Source organism: Andrena cerasifolii, chromosome 6 (genome assembly GCF_050908995.1).
Source record: "Andrena cerasifolii isolate SP2316 chromosome 6, iyAndCera1_principal, whole genome shotgun sequence".
Lineage (NCBI taxonomy): Eukaryota > Metazoa > Arthropoda > Insecta > Hymenoptera > Andrenidae > Andrena > Andrena cerasifolii.
The window spans coordinates 1,122,313-1,135,330 of record NC_135123.1 but is presented as its reverse complement, the minus strand read 5'-3'; the positions used below and the strand labels follow the sequence as shown (position 1 = coordinate 1,135,330).

At 36.5% G+C, this 13,018-nt stretch overlaps 1 pseudogene; it reads left to right on the top strand.

Moving 5' to 3' along the window:
- The first annotated feature begins 7,226 nt into the window (after positions 1-7,226).
- LOC143370845 (5S ribosomal RNA) lies at positions 7,227-7,347 on the top strand (annotated as a pseudogene).
- The last annotated feature ends 5,671 nt before the right edge of the window (positions 7,348-13,018 follow it).

Genomic DNA, 13,018 nt, shown 5'->3' with positions numbered 1-13,018 from the left:
AATGTAAGGTATGCGTGCTGCGAATAGGTATGCAAGTATGTATATTTATTATATCTTCTTCGTTCCTGTGTATAGTAACCAAAAACGACAAAAACTAAGTGCAAAAGCATAAATAAAATAGTAAGTCTGACTTAAATATTATATATTGTAAGTAAGTTAAATAGCACGGGACTGTAGCAAATACGGCGATAATGTGAGCCTCAAGCTTCACCCATCCCTTCTATTATAGCTGAGCAACTAAGCAACATCTCCCCAATCCTTCTCCTTTTTAGTCTCTCCTCCTTCTCTGTAAATAATCCAATAGTTCCCAACACCCTTATCAATGTAAATATTATTGTTATTGTTACTGTTATAGTTATCAAATATATAATTAGCTTTAGGTATTATACTTTGTAAGTAAAAACGATGCAACATTAGCTCCCTTTTTTAGGCGTTTTGGGGAGTGTCAAAGTATTATTCGTAACAGGCTAGTCGACCAAACTAGTTCTAAGTACAAATATAATTATAACGAACGATAGCCTAGATCACTATCCCTCGTGTTACGATGTACGAAATTTATAAGACTGAACAAGTGCATTACTATATAAGTCTTTCGTACAGAAAATAGTAATACAATCTATTCGTTTATTTATAGTTATACTACTGTAATAAATATTATTTGCCTTAAATAAACACTTTGAAAAAAAAAAAAAATGTCTGTAAAACACCAGTTCTCGTCCGATCACTGAAGTTAAGCGACATTGGGCGTGGTTAGTACTTGGATAGGTGACCGCTTGGGAATACCGCGTGTTGTTGGTAGTATTTTCTTCATACCGCTCCAATTTTGCAGTTTCTAACTATGACAGTGACTATTCTAAACTATTTTATTTAGCTTCACTTCTCTGTCCGTGTCTTTGTAGTGCGGACCTGTCAGAAATTCATTTTCACTCATTGTCAATGTTAGTACCAATTTCTTCGATAAATAAAACAGTATTTTTACCAACGACCATTCTATGTCTGTAAAACACCAGTTCTCGTGGTCAGGACCGTTCTAGAAGCACAAAAAACAAAAAGTTCAGTATTATTATAGAGCAAAGTACAATTCAGTAATTGTTTGATGCATGATAGCGTCAGATAATAGTAATAATTGTACAAATACGCTTGGGGCCGCTTCCCCGAACACCATAACCTTAAAGCCATGCGGGCAAATAGGTTATAAAAGTGACAAGTTTGACAATAGTCAACTCTTTGAGTTCATAAATACAGGAAAGAACATCGATAGCATAAATGCAAACGTACATACACAGCTGGAAAAATTCCTGCGGGCCAAGAATAAAATAAAAAAGGTAAATCCTATACCTAACTATAAGCTTAGGAAGCCTATAGACGAGAGGAAAATCCATACATTATCTGTGGAAATGAAACCAAAAGGAGGGACGACTTCTAAGAAAAACAAGATGCAACACAACATTGTCAACGAGGAGACGCATAAAGAATTATTATGCACAATCAAGGACATGAAGAAAACAATTCTAGACCTGTCAAATCAGTTAGAAGAGGAAAGAGCTAAAAATAAAGCAGGAACTCTTAACATGGATAAGCAGACAAATGTAGACAGTCAGGGGGAAGAAGGTGTATCAGGAGCAAGTACCTATGCCCGCATCATAAACCAAAGGGCAGAGCCGCAAGAAGGAAGGATGGAAGAGTCGAAGCATAAAAGACCACGCCAGGGTCCACCAACTCCTTATCATAAAGAGTCAGAGAGGCCAAGCAACACAATCAGTAGGGATGCATGGACAAACCAGAGCCAGGATATGGAAATCGAACAACAGCAAAATCAGTGGTCCGAACAAGCTAATAACCAAAGAGTAGGCGAGGTCCTTCAAGATCCCACAAATCTATATACAAAGTCAAGTATAGAAAAGCCTCCCATTATAAATATTATAGAGACATCGCAACAAATATCTTATAGACAATTGAAAGAGACGTTAGGCTTAAGAAATTTTTCAATCAAAAGACTGAATAGTAATAAGCATTATATACAAGTAGATAACTTAAACGAGTACAAGACTGTGTTAGAGGCGTTAACACAAAGGGGAATTAAATATTTTACATATACTCCTAAGACACTAAAACCGCGATCACTAGTACTTAAAGGTATAGACTCCAGTTTTACCACAGAAGAAATCCTAGAAGAGCTAAAATCACTCAAGATAGAAAAAGTAAATGTAATGAAGGTATCGAACTTTACTACACTAAGCTCAATCAAAAATAATAAAGCCCTGCCATTTTTCTTAGTTAAAATCTCCCCAGAAAGTGATATAAATATGTTAATTAAGGTTAAATATATATTGCATCAAGCAGTGAGATTGGAGAGACTATCGAAAAAAAAACCAACAATGTGTTTGAGATGCCAAAGGACAGGGCACTCTGCCCTTAACTGTAACTTAGACTTTAGGTGCGTGAAATGTGACGAAAAACACGAGCCGGGGGAGTGCAAAATTAAAAAGGGAGAAAAAATAGACTTAGAAAAAATCTTCTGCGTACGTTGCAAGAACTATGGGCACCCCGTTTCGTACAAGGGATGTCCCATATATAAGGAAATCAAAAATAGATTTGAAAATAATATGCATATCAGAGCCGAGGAAAAACTTGAGACCATTAGCAGAATTATTAAAAAACTTATTGCGAATAGATATAGGACTGGTGTATCTTTTGCACAGATGACCAGGGGCAATGCTAGCTCCCAGCCTTTGGGGCGCCCCTATTCGAATACACATAAAGAAAATAGGGCTGTGGGAATAACCACACAACATTATTTCGGGGGTCCGGGAAATACAGAAGGTCTATCGCAAGAAAACGCCTCAATGAAGCAGGGTACCCATATGGCAGAATTCAGGGACTTCTTTGCGCACCAACTGTCTAGGCTAGAAAATATAATTATTCAGAACTCCAATAACATTAGGAAGCTCCACGATTTATATTTTGGTATCAATGGGGACCAAATTGACTCAAGCCCAAACGTAGTACATCTACCCCCCCCCCCCCCAAATAGTGGATAACACAAACCAACATAAACTCAAAATAATTGCTGCTAATGTCAATTCAATAGCTTCAAATGAAAGAAGGTATAATCTGACACAGCTGGTGCGAGGGGAGGATCCCGACATTTTATTGCTAAGCGAAACAAAATTAAAACTCTTTCACAGGCCAAGGTTTAAAGATTATGATCTGATAAGAAATGACAGAAACTCTTCAAATGGGGGTGGTGTAGCCTTATTAATAAAAAGACAAATTAAGTACGAACACATTTCAATTAGCTCGCAAATGGAGATATTGGAGACCGTTGTTGTGAGGATTGGGTTGCGAAACGGTAAAAACCTATTCGTAATAGCCGCATATGCACCAGGCACAAACGCAGATGATTTCATAAAGGAATTAGAGGATATTTTTGAAACACTAGCTCTGGAAAATCCCAGTAACTTCTTCGTGATGGCTGGTGATCTCAACGCCAAACATGCGCGATGGAACAACCCATATTATAATGGCAGAGGTCTGGCCCTTGCAAGCTGGTTAGCTGATAGGGAAATTGATTTCAGACTGTCTCTAAAAGGCACTAATTTCCCAACTTTTCCAAGGAGTAACGCCTTCCTCGACATTGCCTTACTAGACAGTAGACTACAACTGAATAACCTCAACATAGACAATACGCTACAAAGTCTGGACATAGACAGTGATCACAGAGCCATCCGTGTACAATTCTCGCTTCCTAACAGAAGTGACCAAATAGTGTTAGAAACACCTCAGTTCACGCTTAATTACAACAAAACTAATTGGGAGGACTTCCAAAAAGTAATACCGAAAATGACATTATTAACATTCCTCGCAATAGAAATCTGAGTAATGCGGAGATTGATAAATATCTCGACAATATAAACAAATGTGTTAAAGACGCAATTCTTATAGCAGTGCCCAGATTTAAGAGTGTAAACTCGACAGACGTATACGTTAACGCAAAAATCAAAGACCTTCTCATGACAAAAAGTAGACTGATTACCATTTTAAACAACGAATACAGACATCTGACTACGCTGGCTTCGTTTATCATCAATAGGACTAAATATTGCATAAAGAAATGCAAGAAACAGATCAAAAAGGAATTCCAAAAATCTGTTAATAGATACTGGGAAAAAAAATTAAGAAAATTCCCATAAACTCGGCGGAGATGTTTCCGAAAATAAATTCAATTTTTAGACCTGAAGAAAAAATCACGATACCAAACCTAAGAATACAAAACAATCATACAAACCTATTGAACAATGCAAATATAGACCCAAGACAGTTACAAAGAAATAAAGACGGAAACTTCATTCTAGCTATTGAAAAAGATAAGCAAAATGCAATAGGGGCCAATTTTGAAGCAATCTACACACAAAATAAAAATCTAGGAAAACAAAGGTTAACAGAAATAATAGAAAGACAATATGAGGACGTTGTTAGGGATCTGGACTCTAGTACGCACACAAATGCCTCTCTGACTCAATTTTCAGACATGAATGTAGCCAGTGACCCACAATGGGACACGGATACAGAATATTTCTGTACCCCCTTGTAGACGCTAAAACTTTTCAGATCAATTAATAATAAAAAGTCATCGGGTAGAGATGGAATTCCGAATATAGTTTTAAAACACCTTCCCTTTAGAATTATATACGACTATAATATATTATTTAACAACTGCCTCAACAATTGCTACTTTCCAGTGGAGTGGAAAACGGCAAAAGTCGTTCCAATAAGAAAAAAGGGGAAGAACCCCTCTGAGATAACCAGTTATAGACCTATTAGTCTTCTTCCAAATATTTCAAAGGTATTCGAAATTATATTAAAAAGAGCATTAGAAATATTTTTCAGTGAAAAAGAGATATTACCTGACAATCAATTTGGGTTCAGATATAGGCTAAGTACAGTACACGCACTGAACAAACTATCATCTGACATACACTTTGCGCTGGCCAGAAAGGAAAGCGTGGCAGCGTGCCTCATAGATCTGGAGAAGGCATTTGACACAGTCTGGATTAAAGGATTAATATATAAACTAAATAAGTATAGTCACTCGGTAACTCGGGAGGTAACGGCGTACGTGAAGGCGTCGGAAGGACCCGAGTCCTTCCGACGATCAATCAGTCGATTTCGATGGCGTGCGTGAAGCAGTCACGCAATAGTGTGTATTTTCTTATGTCCTGTTCTTTCAATATATTATATCTCTATTCTTCTATAAGGCCTGTCATTATTGAGCCATCCTATCTACTACATAAGAAAGGATGCTCTCAGCACCTTCTAAAAATAATAGCAAATATGTTAAGAGGCAAAAAATTCTATATAGCGGGTAATAACCCCAAAACCGATCGCATTTTTGAATTGGCAGACGGGATGCAACAAGGGACTGTAACCGCACCAACTCTATTTAATTTTTACAATTCAGAGATACCAAGCCTTTTCGGTCTGGCGAGCGCGAGTGATATGTATACACTATTTTTTGCGGACGATCTGATTGTTTATTGTAGAGGCAAAAATGTAAAAAAACTACAACAAAAAATGCAAAACATATATGACAAAATAAGTGATTATTATACGACATGGAAACTTAAAATAAATCCAAATAAATGCGAAACAATTTTATTCAGGGACAAACTAGTCAATAAGTGTAAAACTTTTCGAAATCATATAAAACGTTCAAAATCCGAGCTAATGAAACTGAAATCCCTCACCTAAGGATAGTCAGGTATCTAGGTGTTAATTTAGATGAGCGTATGTTGCTGAACAAGCACTTAGACATCCAGTTAGAAAAGGCCAGGAAGGCCTTCCGATCTCACTCCAGAATCTTTTATTCAGATTATCTGAAACACAGAATAAAGATTTTATGTTATATGTTCCTGGTGTGCCCAATCCTCACATACGGTTGCCCGGTGTGGTACAATGTGAGTCCACATATGATGGAAAAATATAGAAAATTTGAGAGAAAATGCCTAAGGGCATGCACAAAAATATATAGAAGTGAAAGATCAAACTACAAATGGTTCGAGAACTGCAAAAATTTATATGATACAGCAGGAATCCCGAGGATTGACAGCCATATTATTAAATTAACTAGGGATTATTTCGCGAATATACCTAAGATCCAAAATAACGGACTCATTAGAAGCGCGATATATCCTAATGACGAATACTATAAGAACGCTTTGTTAACAAATAATATTCCTCCTGAAGCCTTCCCATTCCTGGATAAAACGGGTAGGATAACAGATCAAAACAACATTCCTACAATTTATCATCTCAAGAGAAAATCTACTGACAAAAGAATCATGTACGAACCAAACATTAACTGTTTAGATACGGAACGGGATAAGGCGTATATCATGGAGTTACCGAAAGTGGATAAATTAAACAAATATTTCCTAAATCCCAATAAATATTGGTGGCGTGAGGATACTAACTCATAAAAATAAAAAGAAATAACGCGAATATAAGGAAACATATCTATCGATGTAGAAAATACATAGTTTATTGTAAATATGTATATAGGTAGATAGAAAAAATTAATAGTATATCGGATGAATGTGTGTGTGTTGGTATGATGTATGAATGTTTCTCTTAATTTTAAGCAAATAGCCCATATACATGAGGTACGAAATAAGGTTCGGTTTTTTATACAGCGGCACCGCTTTATTTATATTTCTCCGAAAGTTATAGTAACGACGATGTCACCCATCTCACTCAGGGGAAGGACAGAGAAAAAGAAAAAGGTTATACATGTAACATAATAAAACCTGTTATTGTTAAAGGTTGTGAGCGTCGCTTATGCGATCAGGCAATCGAGTTGTAAACGATAGTTTGTAGATTATTCACTTAATGTACACTGTGATATGTATAATACTTGTTCCTGAATAAAACTCTATAAAAAAAAAAAAAAACACCAGTTCCCGTCCGATCACTGAAGTTCAGCGACATTGGGCGTGGTTAGTACTTGGATGGGTGACCGCTTGGGAATACCGCGTGTTGTTGGTAGTATTTTCTTCATACCGCTCCAATTTTGCAGTTTCCAACTATGACAGTGAGTATATTAAACTATTTTATTTAGCTTCACTTCTCTGTCGGTTTTTTTTTTGTAGTGCGGACCTGTCAGAAATTCATTTCCACTCATTGTCAACGTAAGTACCAATTTCTTCGATAAATAAAACCGTATTTTTACCAACGACCATTCTATGTCTGTAAAACACCAGTTCTCGTCCGATCACTGAAGTTAAGCGACATTGGGCGTGGTTAGTACTTGGAAGGTTGACCGCTTGGGAATACCGCGTGTTGTTGGTAGTATTTTCTTCATACCGCTCCAATTTTGCAGTTTCCAACTATGACAGTGACTATTCTAAACTGTTTCATTTAGCTCCACTTCTCTGTCCGTTTCTTTGTAGTGCGGACCTGTCAGAAATTCATTTTCACTCATTGTCAATGTTAGTTCCAATTTCTTCGATAAATAAAACCGTATTTTTACCAACGACCATTCTAAGTCTATAAAACACCGGAAAAACAGAACGCCAACGGCCGTGAGACGTAACAGCCAAGCGTTTCAAATCGTGTAGTCAAATTGCAAATACTTCAAGTAATTCAGTACACGTTTAGTAATTAAGGTATTAAATAATCTACCAAAACGGAAGTAGAGGAGGAGGAAAAAGTATCCGGCGATAATAGCCGAGAAATAGGAAGCAATGAAACGAGTTGCAGTCTAACCTCAATTAGCGACGCATGGCCAGCGACGCAGAGGAAGAATATTGTAAAATATTTGGACGGGGAATTATCCCCAAGCCAAATAAGGAAGTTAATGTCATGTGAAGATGGGAAGAAATCCATAAAACGAAAATCGGAAGCCAATACATCCTCCATCCCGAAAATGGCCAAGGGAAAAAAAAGTGGAGAACACGTGTTAGACCAAGATAGGACAAATACTATAATTGGCAAGCTAAGTGCAGAAAATAAAATCTTAAGACAAGAGCTGGAAACTTTAAAAGAAATAATATCACAACTGAAGGCAACAGAAATCCAGCAACTGCCTGCCGAATTATGTACAATGACCACGGCTAACCTACAAGGAGACCAAGTGGCAGGTGGGAATCAGCCACTAGCAGATTCAATAACCCAGGAGATAAGGTTGAAGAATAGGAAAAGCAGAGAAAAGGAACGAGAATATCTCTCCCAAGACCCCAGAGCGTCAACTTCGACGGCAACAGCAGGACAAGCGACACCAGCAGCCAAGGCAGGAGCGGACCGCAGCCAGGCAACAAAGGGGCATCTGCCAGGGCTGAACACAACAATCAGTAAGAACAACATCTTAACAGAAAAAAACAAACCCCCACCCATAAATATTTTATATCAAGACCCCAAAGAGACAATAGAACTAATTAAAAACAAATCTGCGGACATAAAGTTCCATGTAAAAAGAATAAGTAGTGCGAGACATGTAATACAATTGCATTCAATTGAAGACTTTGCCGAAGTGAAGGGGACTCTCACTGATGCAAATACTAGCTATTATTCATTTACACCAAAAGATCATAAAAAATATAATTACCTGTTAAAGGGTCTCCCACAGTCTTTCTCGGAGCAAGAAATTGCAAGTGAGCTCCAGTCACTCGCAGGGGAAAACCTTCACTTCGCCAAAGTATCTCGATTTAAAACATTAAGAGCAGAGAAAGAAAATAGAACATTACCAATGTATATAGTTCAATTAGAGCCAAAGAGCGACATAAGCAAACTCTCATTAATCAAGTATGTTAAACATCACGTAGTTAGATGGGAAAAGTTGATAAAAAAAGGAGACGCCCAATGCAGGAGGTGTCAAAGATTTGGGCATGCCGCGAGCAACTGTAATATGAATTACAGATGTGTAAAATGTAGCGAGGCACACCAACCGGGTGAATGTAAAATCAATACTGAAACAAACGAACAAACAGGTAAGAAACTCTTCTGTGTAAATTGCAGAGCAGAGGGCCACCCTGCGTCTTACAAAGGCTGCCCAAAATATAAAGAACACAAGTTGAATAGCAAAAACACAAATCTACGTAACAAAACAAGTGTACCAAGAACAATAGTGAACCCAGCCTTTGCAAGAACAGGTAATTCATTTGCAAACATAGTAAAAGGGGTGAACCAGAACACGCTCCCAGGCACAGAACCAGCCAACACAGTCAATATAGGGATTCCACAGCTCATAACACAAATGCAAGCTAACATATATAACCTACAATCTAGAACAGACAGGATAGAAAGAGTCATAGAAACTATAGCAATAAAACTAGATGCAATGCATACACAATTAAATCAAATAACACAGGTTATACCTAACAGCCATTACATTCAATAATACATACAGAAACATACACAAAATAAAGCTGATATCAGCTAACATAAACTCAATAATCAGTAATACGAAAAGAATAGCCCTCACACTTTTACTAGAAAAACAAAACCCAGATATAGTATTCCTAAACGAAACACACCTTAATGAAAAACACACATTATATTTTAAAAATTACAAAATTATAAGAAATGACAGACGACACAATAAAGGAGGGGGAACAGCAATTCTAATAAAAAATGATATAAAATTTGAAGTAAACGAAAACATAGAAAACGAATTGATAGAAACAACAACAGTAAAACTGACCATGACGAACAACAGCAATCTAGTATTAGTTTCTATATATGCAAAAAAAGGACGAACATCAATGTTTAGAGCAGAATTAGATCAATTATTTCGTAAATTAAACCTAGAGTCACAAAACAATTACTACATTATTGCAGGAGATTTCAACGCGAAACACGAGGAATGGTCGAATAGAAATAACGATGAACGAGGAATAAATTTATTAGACTGGTTAAACAACAACGACATTAGATACAGAATAAATCTATTCCATTCAAACACCCCATCATATCCACGAAATGGATCTTTTATAGACTTACTCATAATGGACGCAAGACTGGAGTGTACTAACGCAAACCACAATAGACTCTCCACCATACAAATCACAAGCGATCATGTAGCAATAAAAACAGAAATAAAAATACCAGTTCGGAATTTAATCTTAAGAAATAACATAGACAACACGGCGTACAACTATAAAAAAGCGAAATGGGAAAAATTTCAAAGTATACTCCAATCTTGCAACCTGAATATCAAATCAGACACAAATCTCACAATATCGCAAATAGAAGAACATATTGACAATATCACCCACAATATTACAAACGCCATGGAGCGCACAATACCGAAAGTCAAAACACAAAATTCTGTAGACAAATACGTAACGCGCAAAATTAAACAACTAATGCACGAAGAAAAACAAGCTATCTCGACAGTTCGTGAAATACGCAGAGCAGGTAACTACGGACCGCACATAAGCCACACATTAAGATGTATGGATAATAAAATAAAGGCAATAAGGAGAAAAATAAAAATAGAAGTAGACAGAGAGGTAAATAACTACTGGTACACTAGAATAAACCAAATTAACACCAAACAATCCGATAAAATGTTTTACGAAATCAATAAAATTTTCAGAAAGAAAGACCCACTACAATTGCCAACACTTAAAATACCACAATCTAAAGAAAACCTATTACGTCGAGCTAACATAGATCCGGCTAGCCTCAACACAGACATTAATAATAACTTTTTAATAAGCAATAGCGGCAATAAATTAAATTACCTCGGCATACAATACGCAACCATAAACGATCAAAACAATAACTTAAATAATCCAAAATTTAGAAACATAATAGAAAAAAAATACAGCCAAATAATAGAAGACATTACAAACAATATTCCGGACACCATATGTAAATTCTCGGTAGAAAACAATGCAATAGCACCAATCGAGATAGACTCGTTACCAAATTATTTTACAAACTGCGCTGAAGTAAAACAGAAATTTAGAACTCTAAATAACAAAACATCGACGGGTAACGACACAATACCTAACATAGTTTTAAAGAAATTACCGCCTAGCATAATAGTTGGTTACACGATAATATTTAACAATCTTTTAAACCATGGCCACTTTCCAACTTCCTGGAAAAAGGCAAAAACATTACCGATCCAAAAAAAAGGTAAAGATAAGAGCGATCCCAGCGGTTATAGACCAATCAGTCTACTTTCGAACATAGGCAAAGTTTTCGAAAGAATCATAAATGATACAATACAAGCAAAGTGTAAATTAGATAACATAATCCCAGAGAACCAATACGGCTTTAGACATCGCCATTCAACAATTCATGCGATAAATAAGCTATCATCAGATGTGAACTGGGCACTAAACGAAGGTAAGTGCCTGGGAGCGTGCCTGGTTGACTTAGAAAAAGCGTTCGATACGGTGTGGCTCAATGGCCTAATAGTAAAACTGAGGAAAAAAGAATTCCCACTAGCCTTAATTAAACTCATTCATAGCATGATATACGAAAGAAGTTTCCAAATATGTTGGGGGAAAGAATTATCATCACAATCCTTTAAAATAGAAAACGGTCTACAACAGGGGACAATAAACTCCCCCATATTATTTACTATATACACAAGTGATATACTACAATTATTCGGTCCAGAAAACACCAATTGCAATATGATAGCGTTCGCAGACGATTTATTAATATATAGAGCGGACAAATCACCAAAAGAGCTACAGTTAACGCTACAAATAGGATTAAACAAAATATTCGCGTATTATAAGGAGTGGAAACTCAGAGTCAATGCAGATAAGTGCGAAACTATCCTTATCAGGCCCTCCTGCAGGAAGGCTAGTGGTATTATCACGAAAAACTACAAACACTTCTCCTTAAAAAGCGACGAAAAGAATAATATAAGTATTATACATAAAAGAGAGGTAAGATATTTGGGCTTACTGATAGATGATAGATTTTTATTCAACAAACACATAGAAAACCAATTAAAAAAAGCAAAGAAAATTTTTATCGCAAGTGCTAGATTATTTTACTCCAAAAGATTAAATAGTAAAGTAAAAATTACCTGCTATCAGCTGTTGATAAGACCCATAATAACGTACGGGTGCGAGATGTGGTACAACATAGGAGCATCCATAATGGAGGAATTACGCATATTCGAAAGGAGATGCTTGAGAGCGTGCCTCAATCTATACAGATCTCGTGAATCGAATTACCAGAAATACATAAGCAACGAAATAATATACAACAAAGCAGGAATCAATAGAATAGATAATTTTATCGCAAAACTCACAAGAAATTACTTTGCATCAGCAGCGAAAGTAACGACAAATAGCTTAATTTTCCCAATACCATATCCAGATGAAAATTACATAAAGACTACATTAAGAACAGGTTACATACCGCCAGAAGCTTTTGTATTTCTGGATAAATATGGATACATACAAAACAAGAAGGCTGTCCCTGTGTTGTACCACATCCCGCGCCACAAAGCGGATAAAAAGATTCTCTATCATCCGAAACGGTTAGAGGAGCGGAGCGACGAAAGATACCTTAAATATAGCACAGCGATCCCGCGAAGGGATATATCAGAGTATAAAGATATAGATAGGAAAAGACTATGGTGGCTCAATAGCATTTAAACAGCGGTATTAGTAAGTAACTATTAATACGAAACGCGGAGTGTAATATAGATTAAGAATTAAAGCAAGAGTGCAAATTGCCTTTAGTGATGTACCTGACTATAAAAAATAAGAAGTGATGAACAAAACTGTAAATAGTAGAATGAAACAGAATGGAAGAATGGATGGGAACAGTATGAGTCAGGATGGTATGAATGTGTGAATGCGTAATTATATTCAATATAAGCTTTATTCAGCACACGAATAAAAAAAAACATAACAAAGAGCGGTGCAACAAAGTACAAAGAAATTAGTACAAAGCCAAAGTTAACATCAAGACTGAACCAAATACTATAAGTGCAATTATATGTATACATGCCACTGGATGGCAGCAAATGCGTCGGCACTGT